Raw genomic sequence first — 19,252 nt, forward strand, 5'->3', positions numbered from 1 at the left:
GTGGGGTCTGGATTCCAGAGGAAATGTCGTGGCTGTCCAAGAACAGCCCACAAACAGGGCAAGGCTCACTGGACTAGCGCAGGAGCCATGAGAGCAGTCAGGAGTGAGGAAACTCTCTCTCTCTTCCACTCTTTCCCAGCTGAAGAGTTTCCTGACACCCTAGTCATACAACTTTCCTGCTGTGTGACTCTCCACTTACGGAACTTTCCAGCTGCTTTCAGTTTTCCAATTCCCAAGGAAAGAGTATGATTTGCAAAGCTCATCTTTTAGGGCCAGACCAGAAATCTGGACTGACTGCCCTGGGGGCAGGTGTTCACTAGAGTTATGGATGGAGGGGATGGGGTAGAATCCCTATAGGGCTGCTTTGGGCTGCTTCTCTCAGAAGGGCCCTGGGCAGGGCAGGCCCCTCCAGGTCACCCAGAGCCAATGTGGGCTCTTTCGGGTTTTGTGAAAAACAAGTCAATTAATTCCAGGTGACATTTAAAAGGTGAAAGCTATGTTTTACTAAAAATATACCAAAACGGTGGTAGGCTGTTGATTGGCGTCTTCACACGTGCACTCACTTGTGAAGCAGATTCGCCGTTTGCCATCCAGGCTCTGAGAGCCAGGGCTGCAGGAACCAGGGTTCAGTCAGGCCACGGAGGAGAGGCCGGGCTCGGGGAGCGTGGAGGAGGGGTGCAGGTGTGGCGTCTGCTGGGTGGCCGCAGCTGGAGGCACTCCTCCTCATTTTACAACGTCCCCCAAGGGGGGGGGGGCTCTGCCTCCTGTTTCACTTGACTCCTTGGTAAGAGGCAAGCGGTGGGTGAGTAACGGCTGACCCTGCCTGAGCACTTAGAGCTGGACAAGTTAGCTCATATCTCTAAACCCACAAAGGAGCCTGGTCTTGGGGGTGACCTAGACAAATGAAAGTCACAGTATTCTGAAGTTTCATCCTCACGGAGAATAACCACAGCACGGCCATTTCTTTTCCTATTAGATTACGTCTAGCTGCGTCTTTAAAAAAAAGACTGTTTACTGTGGGTCCCAGTACTGTTTGCCCTGAACCTCAGCCAGGTGCTTCTCCTGCCCTCATTAGTGTGCGTGCACGTGAGGGAGCCATAAACAGGTATTTGGAGGCTGCGTTAGCCACGCCCACCATCTCGAAGGAGCAGCGTTCGTGACCTTTAACCACCCATAAGGGCCGAGTTCCTTCACAGCTGCTGATCGTTTTCTAAACAAACAGCCAAGCTCGGGCTTGGAGGCACCCTTAAAGAGCAGCTCATCCTCCCTCAGAAGCTTGACTTTCTCCCCGCTCGTCGCCAGTTCTGCCTTTCTTTCCTGCAAAACCACTGTCACCACGCTTGAGCCAGACTCCGTATCCACTGCCCACAGGGTAGTGGTTATTCACTCGCCCAAGGTCTGGACCCACGACTAGTTCTTGTTGTAGTGTTTCCAAGCTCGGAAAATGTACCGCTCTGAGATCGGGGAAGGAGTCTCTAGCTACAAAGGTGAGCCACTCCGGTTTGACATTCTTGGGTCAATGGTGTTGCTTCTGGGGTGAAAAAAGCCGCACAGATGGGCAGGGAATGCTGTCAGCCCCTTTGGGAATGAGGGTTCAGGGCACTGTGCCAGGTAAAGAGCCCGCGCAGCTGTGGGACTGGTTGAAGGAAAAGGAGGTGCAACGGACAGCAAGTAAGTTAGACGGTTACCAATTTACTACCTCTCAGCTCCATGCTACCCTTCATTGCCTTGATAATGGAGCCAGACTCTGCCATCCGGAACAGTGCTAAATTTGTCAGTAGAGGGTGCTGGAGGGACATTGTAGGAGGAAGGGAGTGCCTTCCAGTGTGCAGTGTGCCCCACGGTTGCCAGCGTTAAGTGTAGGACACTGAGTGGTGCTCACCCTCTAGCAAGTTGTAATGCTGGTCCCCAGCCCGTGTGCTCTGCCTGTGACACCTGACCGCCAGCCTCATTTTGGACCAGCTTTGGCCCCGGGCATCTAGAGCTTCTCCACCTTGCAGTGGGCTGCAGCCTTGTCTCTGGAAGGAGATGTGAATCTCAGCCTAGGAAAGTTTGTTCTTTCCTTGGCTGTTCTCCCTCAGTCCTAGGGTATTCTTGCTTTATTAGTGTGTACTCCCTGTAAATAGTTCTTTATATTAACCATCCCCGTATGGTTGCAAATGTTCAAATTCCTGTGTAGTTTCTGTCTCTGTCTGGACCCTATCAGAATTGATAGCGGGGGCTTCCCTGGTGGCGCAGGGGTTGAGAGTCTGCCTGCCGATGCAGGGGACACGGGTTCGTGCCCCGGTCCGTGAGGATTCCACATGCCGCGGAGCGGCTGGGCCCGTGAGCCATGGCCGCTGAGCCTGCGCGTCCGGAGCCTGTGCTCCGCAACGGGAGAGGGCACAACAGTGAGAGGCCCACGTACGGCAAAAAAAAAAAAAAAAGCTATTGATAGCGGAAGTGGTCCCAGTAGATAGATGTCCCCCTCCCCACTCCAACCACACACACGAATAGTATTTGGGGATTTGTCTGAGCTTAAGTGCAGTGCTCAGCTCCTTGCCAGTGGGAAATGGGATGCTGGTACTGTAGCGGCACCACAGTTAATCAAGCTATCACCTGTGATTCGTTATGATGCAATCTCAATGGAAGCAAATGCCTTGGAATCCCAAGCAACTGCCGGACTGACTGTTAATGGCAGTCATGATAACAACCATGTGGGGTGGATTGTCCTGAGGGTACTAGAGTATTTACGGAGAGAAAATGACAAGGTCAGGTCCTTGAACTCTCAGCTCAAGTCATGGTCTGACTATAGAATGTCACAGAGCTTCTCTTAAGCCCTTACAAGGATTATTTCTTATAGCCACAGGGCTGATAATCGCTGAAATGTTATAGAAAATTTAATTGTGTGGGTTGTTGAATTATGATTATTAAATTCACAGTGCTGCCAAGTTTCTTATGTTAAAGTTTAGGGCATTGACTAGGAAAGAATGGGATTCTGCAACTTGGAAGAGAAACATCTTGTTAGATTCTGATAAAATAACAATCTTGAAACCCCAAGTCACCCCAGGATTCCTTTGCCAGTGGAACTATCTTGCCCTCTGGTATCTGAAGAGACTAGCCTTCCTTTGCGCGAAAACCCCATGCTAGCCTCATCTGGGGCAGATGCTTTGAAAGGGGATGCTTGTTCTCCTCAAGACGCACCAAAACCAGTCCTTGTTGCCATTAGCCCTGTAACTAGCGTCAATTCTCTGCATGCTCCAGGGACAGGGATATACTAACACCTGGGAAGAAACAACTTACACACTACACACACTGTAAGGCTTTGCTAATCTATCAGGAGAAACCTGCAGAATATATAGGAGTGGATTTTAAGGGTGTTAGACCTACTGTGGTTATGGATTTTCCTCTTCTTATATTTTTACAAGGCTTTTTGCTTTATGTACTTTGAAATTCTGGGGATAATGGACAGCTGTTTGTCACTCTTATGATTTCTGTGGATTGTAATTTTTTTAAAATAAAAACATCCCTCACTGTTGTCTCTTAGCAGTTGTTTCCTTGTACGCTATTTTGTCAGATTAATAATATGCTACACATCTTCTTTTAGTTAGCATTTTCTGATATGTTTTTTTCATCCCTTTATGTTCAATCTTTTGCTGTCATTTTATTTTAGGAGTATCTCTTGTAAATAGCTCATAGCCATAGCTTTGCTTTCCCTCACGCAAGGCATCTGTTACTGTCATGTGTTGGATTGACGCGTTGTTTTACCATGCTTCTTGTTTTCTGTTTGTTTTGTTCCTTGCCTGTTTTTGATCAATTTCTTGTTTGCTTTTGTTCTTGTTTTTTACTCTGGTGGTCTAGAAACTAAAGTGTTTTTCTACTAGCTAACCTTAAATTTTTGATGTGTATATAAATATTTTTCTACGTTCTAGAGGTAACCAGAATCTATAGCTTCCTCTTGCACAAAATAATGTTTGCATGCTTTCACTTCCTCCTTCCTCTATTCCATCTATCTCTCATATTAAGATAATCTCATAATATTTCTAGGGTTATTATTTTTCCCTGTAATAAAGAGTTTCTGGAGAATTTCTTTTTCATTTTTGTTTGATTTTTTTTGAATTTTATTTTATTTTTTTATACAGCAGGTTCTTATTAGTTCTCCATTTTATACATATTAGTGTATATATGTCAATCTCAGTCTCCCAGTTCATCCCACCACCACCCCACCCCAACGCCCCCTGCCGCTTTCCCCCCTTGGTGTCCATACATTTGTTCTCTACATCTGTGTCTCAATTTCTGCCCTGCAAAACGGTTCATCTGTACCATTTTTCTAGGTTCCACATATATGCGTTAATATACGATATTTGTTTTTCCCTTTCTGACTTACTTCAGTGACAGTCTCTAGCTCCATCCACGCCTCTACAAATGACCCAATTTCGTTCCTTTTTATGGCTGAGTAATATTCCATTGTATATATGTACCACATCTTCTTTATCCATTCATCTGTCGATGGGCATTTAGGTTGCTTCCATGACCTGGCTATTGTAAATAGTGCTGCAATGAACACTGAGGTGCATGTGTCCTTTGGAATTATGGTTTTCTCTGGGTATATGCCCAGTAATGGAATTGCTGGGTCATATGGTAATTCTATTTTTAGTTTTTTAAGGAACCTCCATACTGTTCTCCATAGTGGCTGTATCAATTTACATTCCCACCAACAGTGCAAGAGGGTTCCCTTTCCTGCATACTCTCTCCAGCATTTGTTGTTTGTAGATTTTCTGATGATGCCCATTCTAACTGGTGTGAGGTGATACCTCATTGTAGTTTTGATTTGCATTTCTCTAATAATTAGTGATGTTGAGCTGCTTTTCATGTGCTTCTTGGCCATCTGTGTGTCTTCTTTGGAGAAATGTCTAAGGTCTTCTGCCCATTTTAGTATTGGGTTGTTTGTTTTTTTGATATTGAGCTACATGAGCTGTTTATATATTTTGGAGATTAATCCTTTGTTGATTCGTTTGCAAATATTTTCTCTCATTCTGAGGGTTGTCTTTTCATCTTGTTTGTAGTTTCCTCTGCTTTGCAAAAGCTTTTAAGTTTCATTAGGTCCCATTTGTTTATTTTTGTTTTTATTTCCATTACTCTAGGAGGTGGATCAAAAAAGATCTTGCTGTGATTTATGTCAAAGAATGTTCTTCCTATGTGTTCCTCAAGAGTTTTATTATAGTCTCTGGTCTTGTATTTAGGTCTCTAATCCATTTTCAGTTTATTTTTGTGTATGGTGTTAGGGAGTGTTCTAATTTCATTATTTTTCATGTAGCTGTCCAGTTTTCCCAGCACCACTTATTGAAGAGGCTGTCTCTTCTCCATCGTATATTCTTACCTGCTTCATCATAGATTAGTTGACAATATGTGTGTGGATTTATCTCTGGCTTTCTATCCTGTTCCATTGATCTATATCTCTGTTTTTGTGCCAGTACCATAATGTCTTGATTACTGTGGCTTTGTAGTATCGTCTGAAGTCAGGGAGTCTGATTCCTCCAGCTTCGTTTTTTTCCCTCAAGACTGCTTTGGCTATTTGGGGTCTTTAGTTTCTCCATACAAATTTTAAGACTTTTTGTTCTAGTTCTGTAAAAAATGGCGTTGGTAATTTGATAGGGATTTCATTGAATCTGTAGATTGCTTTGGGTAGTATAGTCATTTTCACAATGTTGATTCTTCCAATCCAAGAACATGATACATCTCTCTATCTGTTTGTATCATCTTTAATTTCTTTCATCAGTGTCTTACGGTTTTCTGCATACAGGTCTTTTCTCTCCCTAGGTAGGTTAATTCCTAGGTGTTTTATTCTTTTTGTTGCAGTGGTAAATGGGAGTGTTTCCTTAATTTCTCTTTCAGATTTTTCATCATTAGTGTATAGGAATGCAAGAGATTTCTGTGCATTAATTTTGTATCCTGCAACTTTACCAAATTCATTGCTTAGCTCTAGTAGTTTTCTGGTGGCATCTTTAGGATTCTCTGTGTATAGTATCATGTCATCTGCAAAGAGTGAGAGTTTTGCTTCTTTTCCAATTTGTATTCCTTTTATTTTTTTTTCCTCTCTGATTGCCGTGCCTAGGACTTCCAAAACTATGTTGAATAATCGTGGTGAGAGTGGACATCCTTGTCTTGTTCCTGATCTTAGAGGAAATGCTTTCAGCTTTTCACAATTGAGAATGATACTTGCTATGGGTTTGTTGTATATGACCTTTATTATGTTGAGGTAGGTTCCCTCTATGCCCACTTTCTGGAGAGTTTTTATCATAAATGGGTGTTGAATTTTGTCAAAAGCTTTTTCTGCATCTATTGAGATGATCATATGTTTTTTATTCTTCAACTTGTTAATATGGTGTATCACATTGATTGATTTGCATATATTGAAGAATCCTTGCATCCCTGGGATAAATCCCACTTGATCATGGTGTATGATCCTTTCAATGTGTTGTTGGATTCTGTTTGCTAGTATTTTCTTGAGGATTTTTGGATCTCTATTCATCAGTGATATTGGTCTGTAATTTTCTTTTTCTGTAGTATTTTTGTCTGGTTTTGGGATCAGGGTGATGGTGGCCTCGTAGAATGAATTTGGGAGTGTTCCTTCCTCTGCAATTCTTGGAGGTGTTTGAGAAGGATGAGTGTCAGCACTTCTCTACATGTTTGATAGAATTCCCCTGTGAAGCCATCTGGTCCTGGACTTTTATTTGTTGGAAGATTTTTAATCACAGTTTCAGTTTCATTACTTGTGACTGGTCTGTTCATATTTTCTATTTCTTCCTGGTTCAGTCTTGGAAGGTTATACCTTTCTAAGAATTTGTCCATTTCTTCCAGGTTGTCCATTTTATTGGCATAGAGTTGCTTGTAGTAGTCTCTTAGGATGCTTTGTATATCTGCAGTGTCAGTTTTTACTTCTCCTTTTTCATTTCTAATTTTATCGATTGAGTCCTCTCCCTCTTTTCCTTGATGAGTCTGGGTAATGGTTTATCAATTTTATTTATCTTCTCAAAGAACCAGCTTTTAGTTTTATTGATCTTTGCTATTGTGTTCTTTGTTTCTATTTCATTTATTTCTGCTCTGATCTTTATGATTTCTATCCTTCTGCCAGTTTTGGGTTTTGTTTGTTCTTCTTTTCCTAGTTCCTTTAGGTGTAACTTTAGATTGTTTATTTGAGATTTTTCTTGTTTCTTGAGGTAGGCTTGTATTGTTTTAAACTTCCCTCTTAGAACTGCTTTTGCTGCATCCCATAGGTTCTGGATCTTCGTGTTTTCATTGTCATTTGTCTCTAGGTATTTTTTGATTTCCTCTTTGATTTCTACAGTGATCTCTTGGTTGTTTAATAACATATTGTTTAGCCTCCATGTGTTTGTGTTTTTTGCATTTTTTTCCCTGTAATTGATTTCTAATCTCATAGCATTGTGATCAGAAAAGATGTTTGATATGGTTTCAATTTTCTTAAATTTACTGAGGCTTGATTTGTGACCCAAGATGTGATCTATCCTGGAGAATGTTTCGTGCACACTTGAGAAGAAAGTGTAATCTGCCCCTTTTGGATGGAATATCCTATAAATATCAATTAAATCTATCTGGTGTATTGTGTCATTTAAAGCTTGTATCCTTAGTAATTTTCTGTTTGGATGATCTATCCATTTGTGTAAGTGAGCTGTTAAAGTCCCCCACTGTTATTGTGTTACTGTCAGTTTCCTCTCTTATAGCTGTTAGCAGTTGCCTTATGTATTGAGGTGCTCCTATGTGGGGAGCATATATATTTATAATTCTTATATCTTCTTCTTGGATTGATCCCTTGATCATTATATAGTGTCCTTCCTTGTCTCTTGTAACATTCTTTATTTTAAAGTCTATTTTATCTAATATGAGTATTGCTACTCCAGCTTTCTTTTGATTTCCATTTGCATGGAATATCTTTTTCCATCCCCTCACTTTCAGTCTGTATGTGTCCCTAGGTCTGAAGTGTGTCTCTTGTAGACAGCATATATATGGGTCTTGTTTTTGTATCCATTCAGCAAGCCTGTGTCTCTTGGTTGGAGCATTTAATCCGTTCACGTTTAAGGTAATTATCATATGTATGTTCCTATTACGATTTTCTTAATTGTTTTGGGTTTGTTTGTGTAGGTCCTTTTCTTCTCTTGTGTTCTCCACTTAGAAAAGTTCCTTTAGCATTTGTTGTAAAGCCAGTTTGGTGGTGCTGAATTCTCTTAGGTTTTGTTTGTCTGTAAAGCTTTTGATTTCTCCATCGAATCTGAATGAGATCCTTGCTGGGTAGAGTAATCTTGGTTGTAGGTTCTTCCCATTCATTGCTTTAAATATGTCATGCCACTACCTTCTGGCTTGTAGAGTTTGTGTTGAGAAATCAGCTGTTAACCTTATGGGAGTTCCCTTGTATGTTATTTGTCATTTTTCCCTTGCTGCGTTCAATAATTCTTCTTTGTCTTTAATTTTTACCAGTTTGATTACTGTGTGTCTCGGCATGTTTCTCCTTGGGCTTATCCTGCCTGGGACTCTCTGTGCTTCCTGGACTTGGGTGGCTATTTCCTTTCCCATGTTAGGGAAGTTTTCGACTGTGATCTCTTCAAATATCTTCTCAGGTCCTTTCTCTCTCTCTTTTGCTTCTGGGACCCCTATAATGCGAATGTTGTTGCATTTAATGTTGTCCCAGAGGTCTCTTAGGCTGTCTTCATTTCTTTTCATTCTTTGTTCTTTATTCTGTTCTGCAGCAGTGCATTCCACCATTCTGTCCTCCAGGTCACTTATCCGTTCTTCTGCCTCAGTTATTCTGCTATTGATTCTTTCTAGTGTATTTTTCATTTCAGTTATTGTATTGCATCTCTGTTCGTTCTTTCATTCTTCTAGGTCTTTGTTAAACATTTCTTGCATCTTCTCAGTCTTTGCCTCCATTCTTTTTCCGAGGTCCTGGATCATCTTCACTATCATTATTCTGAATTCTTTTTCTGGAAGGTTGCCTATCTCCACTTCATTTGCTTGTTTTTCTGGGATTTTATCTTGTTCCTTCATCTGGTACATAACCCTCTGCCCTTTCATCTTGTCTGTCTTTCTGTGAATGTGGTTTTTGTTCCACAGGCTGCAGGATTATAGTTCTTCTTGCTTCTGCTGTCTGCCCTCTGGTGGATGAGACTGTCTAAGAGGCTTGTGCAAGTTTCCTGATGGGAGGGACTGGTGGTGGGTAGATAGAGCTGGGTGTTGCTCTGGTGGGCAGAGCTCAGTAAAACTTTAATCCACTTGTCTGCTGATGGGTGGGGCTGGGTGCCCTCCCTGTTGGTTGTTTGGCCTGAGATGACCCAACACTGGAGCCTACCCGGGCTCTTTGGTGGGGCTAATGGCCGACTCTGGGAGGGCTCACGCCAAGGAGTACTTCCCAGAAGTTCTGCTTCCAGTGTCCTTGTCCTCACAGTGAGACACAGCCACCCCCTGCTTCTGCAGGATACCCTCCAACACTAACAGGTAGGTCTGGTTCAGTCTCCCCTGAAGTCACTGCTCCTTTCCCTGGGTCCCGATGCACACACTACTTGGTGTGTGCCCTCCAAGAGTGGAGTCTCTGTTTCCCCCACCCCTGTTGAAGTCCCACAGTCAAATCCCGCTAGCCTTCAAAGTCTGAATCTCTAGGAATTCCTCCTCCCATTGCCGGACTCCCAGGTTGGGAAGCCTGACGTGGGGCTCAGAACCTTCACTCCAGTGGGTGGACTTCTGTGGTAGAAGTGTTCTCCAGTTTGTGAGTCACCCACCCAGCAGTTATGGGATTTGATTTTTTTGTGATTGCGCCCCTCCTACCGTCTCTTTGAGGCTTCTCCTTTGTCTTTGGATGTGGGGTATCCTTTTTGGTGAGTTCCAGTGTCTTCCTGCCAATGATTGTTCAGCAGTTAGTTGTGATTCTGGTGCTCTTGCAAGAGGAAGTGGGAGCACATCCTTGTAGTCTGCCATCTTGAACCAATCTGTTTAATTGCTTTCTTGATTGCCATTGTTTTTTGTACTCCATGTCTTCCTTTTGGATTTTTTTTTTTCTTTAGCAAGAGATATCCTTTAGTATTTCAGAAGGTGTTTGTGGCTGCTAAACTTTGGGTCCTTGCATGTCTGGATTTTTTTCCTCGTTTGAATTCCACTTTGGCCACTTAGTCTATCAATTACAGAGATTTAGGTTAAAGTCTTTCACTATGAATGTAGATTTTTCTATTTCTTCTTGTAGTTGTATCAATTTTGGTTTATATATTGAAGACCTCATTCAATGTAAACGTTTTAGGGATTTTTTAATCACTTCTTTGTGATTTGAACTTTTTGAAAAATCATTATGAGACAACTCGTTTTTTCTGGTAATGCTTTTTGTTTAAAATTCGTTTTATCTGATATTTATAGAGCCACCTGAGCTTTCTTTTTTTAATCTCCTTTATTTTCAATCTTTTAGTATCTTTGGGTTTAAATGTAGCTTTACACTGCATATACTAGTTGGATTTTCTCCCTTTACCTAGTATAACAGCATTTGTCTTTTAGATAAATAAATCTTAGTTAAATTTTCCCCAAACTTTATTATTTTTAAAAAGTTCAGGTCTACAGAAAACTCACAAGAATAATAAACATCAATTCGATTCACCAATTATTAACACTTTGCTACACTCTGTGAATATGTGTATATACAAATGCATATGTATGTCATTCATTTTTACACGTATGTATTTATATATGTATACATACACACACATGTACTTTTAACTGGATGAGAGTTGAGCCTTTATCTCTTAAGAACAGGGACATTCTCCTACCACAGTATAATTATCCTCTCCAAAATTTAACATTAATGCAATATTATCATTTAATATACAGTCCACATTCAGATATGCCCAGGTGTCCCACTAAAGTATTTAACAATTTTTCTTCCATCCAGGACCCAGTTAAGGGTCATGAACCACACTTAGTTTTCTCTGTAGGTAGAACAGGTCCCCAGGCTTTTGGGTTTTTTTCATTTTTCTTCTCTTTCCTTTTTCCTTTTCTTCTCTCTTTTCTCCTTTTTAAAGGATCCACCTCAGTTATTTTGCAGGACATCCTTCTGCATATTTGCATCTATCTGACTCTTCCTTGCCTCACAATCAGGCCCAGGTAAACATTTTTTTTTGTTAGGGGTGCCCCATGCCGTGTTCTCCTCAGTGTGGTTTGTGAGGGGTGCATGACACAGTTCCATTATTACTGCTACTGTTTGAACACTTGGTTAAGGTGGGTGTCTGTCAAATTTCTCCACATTCTGCTCCCTAACAATCTCTTACCCCATATTTTATCATCCACTGGTGATTTCTACTAATGTAAAATAATGATTTTCTATTTCTCTTATTCCTCCTACACCTGTTAGTTGGTACCTGCTCTAAGGAAAACTTTCCCTTCGCTCCTCTTGCCCCATCCTTTTTAAAGGAAAGGGATTTTGGAACCAGTGTGGATTTATGAATTATTTTTATTCAGCATTACAATCTATTCCTGTCACCATTTGTTTTGAAGTTTAAATTCTCCCATATTTGGCCATTGTGAGCTCCTTTAAGTTTCTGAGTCACGGGATCCTGTGTGTTTTTGATAGTTCCCATAAGTTTTGAGCACTTTTTAACTCTCTGCTACCAGATCTTCCAGGCTTCCTTTTTACTTTCCCTGTCTCCGTCCTGAAGTCAGGCATTTCTCCAAGACGTCCTGCTGTTCCTTTGTAGTGGGGAATAGTATTCAAAACTAGGATCTGGATGCTAAGTGTGCTCCTTGGTACAGAGATGTGATTGCTTCCAGGCCCTTTCCGTGGAAAGAGCTTGAGAAATCTCAAGTTTACACTGACAATGTCTCCATTTTCATCCTAACACCACAGGGTTTCTTCTGTCCTGCCCACACTGGCTCTTTGTACTTCTCTCCTCCCACAATGAGAACCCGCGTTCCCAACAGTATATTTACTCAGTCAGGCAGTAAACTAAAAATATTTCATAATTGATTCATCAACAACAAACTTACTTACGTTTAAGATTTCTTTTTGTTCTAAGACTGAACTATATTACATTGGGTGTGTACTGTCAGAGTACTGTGGTCAGAAATTATTATTATTTTTTCCTTCTGGGTAATTATGTATCAGTGTGATATGGTTTTGTTTCTATCTGCCTTCAATGTTAGAGTTTTCCTCATTTCTTGTTTCAATTTATTTTTTGAATATATAAAAGATTAGCATGGTTCAAAAGTCAAAATTCTATAAAAAGGTCTGCTTAAAAGTCTCATTCCCTTCTCTATCCCTCCCACCCTGTGGATACCAACCTCCACACCCTTGTAGGCCACTGATTTTATTTCTCATTTGTCCTTTCTGTTTAATTTTGTAATAATAAATGTGTGTATTCTTATTTTTTTCTCACACAAAATGTGACATAATTTTTGCATCTTGCTTTTTCACTTAAGAATATATCCTGAAAATCACCCTATGTCAACTCATAGGGATTTTCTTTATTCTTTTATTCTTACATTTCAAATCGATTAAAATATGAATTTAATTGTTTTATTTGGGCTTAAATCTGACATCTTATTTTGTGCTTACCCTATCTTGTTGCACTCTTTTCTTTCATGCATCTCTTAAATTATTTTATAATTGCATTTTTCCTCTACGAGATTAGACATTATACATTCTTTTTTTAATCCCTTTTAGATCTTATCCTAAAAATTACAACACGTATCAATGTTTAAAGTTAATTGGTAACTACTCTCCTCTGGAAAATGCAATGACCTTTCTATATGTAAAACCCACACAACCTAGTTTATGCATTCCTTGTTTATTTAGATGAATTCACAAATCCTTCTCACATCTCTGATCTTCACTTTGGGTCATATTTGCTACCTAAAGAGCATCTGTTAGATTTTCCTTTATTTAGGTGATAAATCCTGTTTTTGTTTTCTCAAAGTGTCTTTATTTCCCCTTCATTCTAGAAATATTTCAACTGGAAATGGAATTCTAGCTTAACAGCAATCTTCAACATACAAAGAGGAAAGACCATTCTATTGTTTTCTGTCTTCTTACTATTAGTTCGACACTCCTTTTAAGAAAATCCGTTGCTTTTTCTTGGACTTCATTTAAGGGTTATCTTCCTTGTCTTTGGTTATCAGTAGTTTTACTATGATGTGTGTAAGTGTGGACTTATTTTTACTTATTCTGATTGGAGTTCATTGAACTTCTTGAATCTGGATTGGTTTGGTAAATTCTCAGCCACCATCTCTTCAAATATGTTTGTCCCACTCTCTTCTTCCTTGGGGATCCCAACTGAATACCCTTGATCTCACATCTGTACTTCCTATTTGCTACCAGCTTTTCTGTGTTTTCTGTTTGTCTCTTCGGGCTACGTTCTGGATAACTTCTTTTGATTTTTATCCCTGTTCATGAACGTGCTTGATTTGCTATTAATTTATCCACTGAGTTAACTTTAGTTATCACATTTTTAAATTCTAGAAGTTCTATTTGGTTCTCTTTCTCACTTGCAAGATCACTTGGTAAAAGTCTCCTGTTCCCTGCTGATGGAGCATATCTTATATATTTCACTAAGCATAATAAGCAGAATGCTTTTATCATCAGTCTGAATCCTTTGTAGACCTGTTTGTGTCCGTGTGTGCACATGCACACATGCCTGATTCTGCTTTTCTCCTTCATGGTAACATCTTTAGTGTGCATCTTCATCATTGATTCTTGACTATTGTACTTGGAACTATCTCTAGGAAGAAGTGGAGAACTAGAACACAGCTACAGGTCCTCCAGAGAGCTTCTGCTTGAGTTTGCTTCTGCTTGGCACCAGAAAGCAATTCTAATCCAGGACCACCCTAATCTTAGTTTTAAGACTTTATGTCTGGGACATTTAGGATGCAAGATCTCACAGAAAACCTCCATTCCTTTGGTTCATCCTCACCTTTGGGCCCCAGGCTTACTGAGGGGAGAGTCTCCCACTAGACATCCCACCTGGTGTGAGTCTGAGCTTTGATTTGTGTCCCATTTGCAGCCAAAATTCATTCACATGCAAGTTCAAGTCTAGTGGGAGCAGCAGATTCCCTCAGGACAAAAGTGGCTTCTGCGCTCATTTATCTCTGGAGTTCCTTTTGTTCTGGTTATTTCTAACTATGGTGTTAGCTCCTCTTACTTTTAAGAAATATGTCTGCTTTTCTTTTATTTTTTAACACTTTACCCATAGATTTTAGTGTTTGTTTGTTGTTTTTGTTTGTTTGTTGTTTTGCGGGGGGTGGTTTTGGCTGTGCTGCATGGCTTGTGGGATCCTAGTTCCCCAGCCAGGGATCGAACCCGGGACCCTGGGCAATGAAAGCACCAAGTCCTAACCACTGGACCACCAGGTAATTCCCTTAGTGGTTGTGTGTGTGTGTGTGTGTGTGTGTGTGTGTTTTGTTTGTTTTCAAGAGGGCTTGTCCAAATATCCTAGCCCATTATTACAGAGAATCTGAAGTCTTATGATTCCTTCTGACAAAGTATTTCTGCCTACTTTAACTTTTGGAAGGTGGGTGTTTGTCAGTTTTTGCTCTGCAAATAACCGTTTCTTGTTTTCCAGCCATTCTGTGCCAGGCACCATATCAGGTGTTTTATAATTAGTTCTTACAGCAACGCCAGGAAATGGTAGAGTCGGTGGTGGCTATTCAAGGTCATAAAGCTCTCAGGTGGCCAAGCCATAGCCTGAAGCTGAGATCTGAAGGCACAGCCTGGGCTCTTAAACACGTTATCCTAGAGGCCCCCATTTATAGCAATTTAGCAAGTTACTGTAATCAAAGTCATTAGGGACTAATCACTTAGAACTCAGTCTTGACTCAATATGCACAGAAGTAATTTTCACTCAATATGCACAGATGGTGTAATACTTGTGGCATTGCTAGTCAGAGCCATGATTCACACCAATCCTTAGCTTGTGTCAATGTATATACACGGCTCTGCATGTCTTACCTAAACATCATCCACGTAGACACTGGTAAATCCTTGGCCAACGTAATACCATTTCCATTTTTTTTTTCCTTCTCCCACTCTGTACCCTAGTTTTTAGCACAGGAGGAGACAACAGGATCATTTGCTAAAGTATGCCACCATGTTGCAATCTTGCGTTAAATAACCTATTTTTTTAATATAAAAAGCTATTAAGGGGGCTTCCCTGGTGGCGCAGTGGTTGAGAATCTGCCTGCCAATGGAGGGGACACGGGTTCGAGTCCTGGTCTGGGAAGATCCCACATGCCGCGGAGCAACTGGGCCCGTGTGCCACAACTACTGAGCCTGCGCGTCTGGAGCCTGTGCTCTGCAACAAGAGAGGCCGCGATAGTGAGAGGCCCGCGCACCGCGATGATGAAGAGGGGCCCCCGCTCGCCACAACTAGAGAAAGCCCTCGCACAGAAACGAAGACCCAACACCGCCCTAAATAAATAAATAAATTTAAAAAACAAACAAACAAACAAAAAAGCTATTAAGGGTATGACAATGTTCATTGCAGCACTATTTACAATAGCCAGGTCATGGAAGCAATCTACATGCCCATTGACAGACAAATGGATAAAGAAGATGTGGTACATATATACAATGGAATATTACTCAGCCATAAAAAGGAACGAAACTGGGTCATTTGTAGAGAGGTGGATGGAGCTAGAGACTGTCATACAGAGTGAAGTGAGTCAGAAACAGAAAAACAAATATCGTATATTAATGCATATATATGGAACCTAGAAAAATGGTACAGATGAACCGGTTTGCAGGGCAGAAATAGAAACACAGATGTAGAGAACAAACGTATGGACACCAAGGGGGGAAACTGGTGGGGGAAGTGGTGGTGGTGGGATGAATTGGGAAATTGGGATTGACATGTATACACTAATACGTATAAAATAGAGAGCTAATAAGAAGCTGCTGTATATAAAATAAAATTCAAAAGAAAAGCTATTAAGGTATGAAAAAATAAAAGGTATGACTTTTCCTCTTTATGGCTTTGGCCATTCCCATGGGTTTTTATATGAAATTACACGGTATAGTGGTTAAGGATGTATGCTTTAGAACCAGGCTGCCTGGGTTCAAATTCTACTTCTGCCACTAACTATCTATATAATCTTAGGCAAGCTTTTTGACATCTATGAGCCTCAGTTTCCTCACCTGGAAAATGGAGATCAGGGCATCTACCTCTTAGTGTTATTATGAAGATTAAGCGTAAAGTGGTTAGTGTTTGACACACAAGTTACAATTTTATGCTTAGTAAGTTTTTCATTATTGCTGAATAACCTCTAACTTTAGGTTGGTTTTTTTTTGAAAATTTGTTAAAATTTTCAAGTTTTTAGAGTGTGTGTGTGTGTACATATATATTAGATTATATATATATATATATATATGTACACACACTATTTGTGTGTATATATACACTGTTTTTTAAACTTATTTTCAGTTTTTATTGCATATTATAATCTTAAAAGTATTTTAGTAATCTAATGCCTAAACAAATTTCGTCCCAGACACATTTGAAAATGTCTATTTTCTAAAGAATACAATGTTATTTGTGTACCTATAGATGTCTATTAAACCGTATTTGTTAACGTTAATTTTCTGTACTTTTTAGTCTGATGCTGAAAACCCAGCCTCTATGCACTGGTGCCGAGCCAAATCTCATCTCAGAGACAGTGTTTTGGGTGAAGCAGAAAAGAATAGTTTTATTGCTTTGCCAGGCAAAAGGGGACATAGAGGGCTCCTGCCCTCGATATAACCGCGTGTCCCCACCTGGGAGAATTTGGTGGAGTTTTTACAGCAGTAGTTCAAGGGCAGGGTTGCTGATAAGATTAGGGTGTGCACTCCTTTACTCTGGTCTCAGGTAATCTCCTAATGAGCTACTCTGGTTCCTTTAATCTGGCCTCTGGTGGTCTTCTCTGGAATGAAGAATGCTAACTCCATTTGTTGGGGGTTTTCATTCTGTAAAGAGCTCAAAGACATTGTTATGTGCATCCCTTGAGGCAGAACCAGGACCCTGCCCCAAGGCTGCCGCTCTTGTTTCTTGGCTCTTCCTCCCTTGTCTCTGCATCCCCTCCCTTCCCTGATTAGCAACTGTTTGAATCTCCCCTTTGGGACTCAGGGAAGGTCATGGAGGCTGGAGTCTGTTCCCTACAAACAAGGAATGGGGGACATGGAAAGGCTTCCATGTCCAGGAGCCCCACAGGGTCCTGCTTGGTTTCAAGTCTACCTGATCTGAAAATCAGAAATTCTCCACAGTATCTCCAGATACATGTATTTTGGATTTAGTCTCCCCTGTGATGCGCCCCCCACCCCCACGCCTTTTTTTAAGGACTGCTCTGATGTTAGGTAGTTAGTGAATTCTTCTCATTTCTGCTCAGTGAAATATTTTTCTATTCAACTGTCCCTTTCCTCTCCTTTCCCTTATTGCTGTTTTCTCAGAATCCCTGAGAGTCAGATTTTGGCTTAAGATTAGGAAGCTCCTTCTGGAAGCTGGAGGAGCCCATGATGGTGGGAGCCAGCTGTGCTGCCGTCACTGGATTGACACCAGCAGAAACAGGGACTGTCCTGTCAAGATGCTGGAGTGAGGCGGCTATGGAAACTGATGCTATTAAGCTTACTCATGCTTATTTTTAAACCACAATATTCCTTTGGCTTCCAATAATACAACTTTCCTCTTCCTCCTGGCAGCCTGAGGAGAAAGCCCCAAGAACCAGCCGGATATACGCTTCTACATGAAAAGACCTGAAGAGGTAAGAACGCTCTCCAGAACTTCTTGGTTGGGGGCAGCTCTTCAGAGGTCATGTTACTAAACCTCACAGAGGTAGTGTTATTCAAGCTCATAAGACAGTGCCTGCTTATTCTCAGACTTCCATGAGAATTTCCCCTCTCCACATGAAAATGTCTAGGCAGCAAGGAGATAAAAGTGCTAGGGGATGTGACCATTTTCTTGCAACTCTTTGTTTCTACCCACATAGAGCAAAGCAGCTTTCCTGTGGGGATTTAACTTCAAAAGCAAAGCATTCTTGTCTTTGCTCCTCTGCCTACATTGTTAGTAGTGATGGAATGGCCCAGTTTTCTAAGGCTGCAAAATCAAGGGAGCACAACCTCTGCATTTAACTGCCTGTGCGAACCTCCTGCCTTGAATGCCTTCCCCTTCAATCGAAGGACTTCCAAGGTGGCTCAATGCAGGGTTTGGTGCTGCACCAGTGGAAGGAGTGGATTTGCTGCCAGACTTTGTCTTGCGCAGCTCTGAGTTTTTATTCCCACAGTTTTTTGGTCTGCTTTCTTTTATATAACGTTTTTGTATCACAGTGGTATCTTTGGTCCACCATCAGCTGGATTTGTCTTTTTGAATGGTCAGTCCTGTAGTGATGATGGGTTCGCTTTTACAGACTCTTGACCTAGCAGCTACAGTATATCTGAAAAATAGATATAGCTGGTGTAGGAGGAAAAACCTTGACTCTCCTGTCCTTTTACCTACCAAAACCTTATCTGTTCGAGACAAAATTCAGTGCTACTTCAATTTTATCCTTTGCCTTAATTTCCCATTATGTTATGCATTTCAAGGAATTCATTACAAACTGCCTTTGTAGCTATTAGTGAGCATGTTTTATGTTGCTTGGTTTTGTATATATCTTTGGGGGAAACAAAGAACCTGGCTGAATACCTTTTATCAAGTAGTCACTTAATACCAGTTGCATAAGTGAGTGCTTATGATTCTGATTGTGATCCCATTTCTGATCATTGTTATGGAACAAAGTTTGTGTGCCTGTTGAAGAGTGAGGCCAAATAAACCAAAACATCGTCAGAGTTTGGAGCAGAGAAAGGTTTATTGCAGGGCCAAGCAAGGAGAAAGGAGAGCTTAAATACCTTGAACTCGCCATTGGTTTTCTGAAAAAAGTTTTTATAGGCAAAATTTGGGGTGAGGGCTGCAGGGTGTGTGACTTTCTTCTGATAGGTGGGTGGTGAGGTAACAGGGCGGTGTTCCAGGAATCTTGTGCTCAGCCGGAAGTGGCCCCCCTCCACCCACCTCGGTGCGAGCCTTAGTTCTGCAGAGCTCAAAAATATTGTTATGTATATTCCTTGAGGAGGACCCAGGACCCTGCCCCAAGATGCACTATTGTTTCCTGACTGCTCCTCCCTTGTCTCTGCATCCCCTCCCTTCCCTGATTAGCAACTGTTTGAACCTGTCCTTTGGAACTCAGGGAAGGTCATGGAGGCTGAATGAAGCCTATTTCCTACGAACAAGAAACAGGG

General features: G+C 41.1%; 1 long non-coding RNA gene across 2 annotated transcripts in view; it reads left to right on the forward strand.

Moving 5' to 3' along the window:
• The first annotated feature begins 735 nt into the window (after positions 1 to 735).
• LOC307182854 overlaps positions 736 to 19,252 on the forward strand; it is a 260,562-nt gene continuing 242,045 nt past the window's right edge. For both annotated transcript variants that reach the window (XR_013827277.1, XR_013827278.1), the window contains exons 1-2: positions 736 to 1,487; positions 17,684 to 17,745. This is a non-coding gene — a long non-coding RNA (uncharacterized lncRNA). The remainder of the gene's footprint in view (positions 1,488 to 17,683; positions 17,746 to 19,252) is intronic.

Source organism: Stenella coeruleoalba (assembly GCF_951394435.1).
Source record: "Stenella coeruleoalba genome assembly, chromosome: 2".
Classification (NCBI taxonomy): domain Eukaryota; kingdom Metazoa; phylum Chordata; class Mammalia; order Artiodactyla; family Delphinidae; genus Stenella; species Stenella coeruleoalba.